This window comes from Alligator sinensis, unplaced genomic scaffold, assembly GCF_000455745.1.
Source record: "Alligator sinensis unplaced genomic scaffold, ASM45574v1 scaffold222_1, whole genome shotgun sequence".
In the NCBI taxonomy this organism is placed as follows: Eukaryota; Metazoa; Chordata; order Crocodylia; family Alligatoridae; genus Alligator; species Alligator sinensis.
Window position 1 is genome coordinate 703,451 of NW_005841912.1, and position 347 is coordinate 703,797.

A 347-nucleotide genomic window follows, 5' to 3' on the forward strand; every position below is an offset into this window, starting at 1 on the left:
AAGGACAGCAATGATGGCATTTATCTTTGAACCAGACTAGATGGAGACTTGTTCAATATTGCAAGGTTTAGAGTGAAAACCAAGGTGAAAGAATCGGCACTGAGATATTTCCTGTTTGCAGATGATGTGGCCTTGGTTGTCCACAGTGAATCTTCCCTGCAAAATCTCTTGGACAGATTTTGTGTGCCATGCAAAGAGCTTCAGGTTGACAGTTAGTGTCAAGAAGACTGTGATCACATATCAAGGGGTGCAGGAACCAGTGTTTGATTGACACCACTCTGGAGGGCAAATCTCTTGGTATTGTCAATAGCTTTTGTTAATTTGAGTTCTACAATCAGCAGGGATCT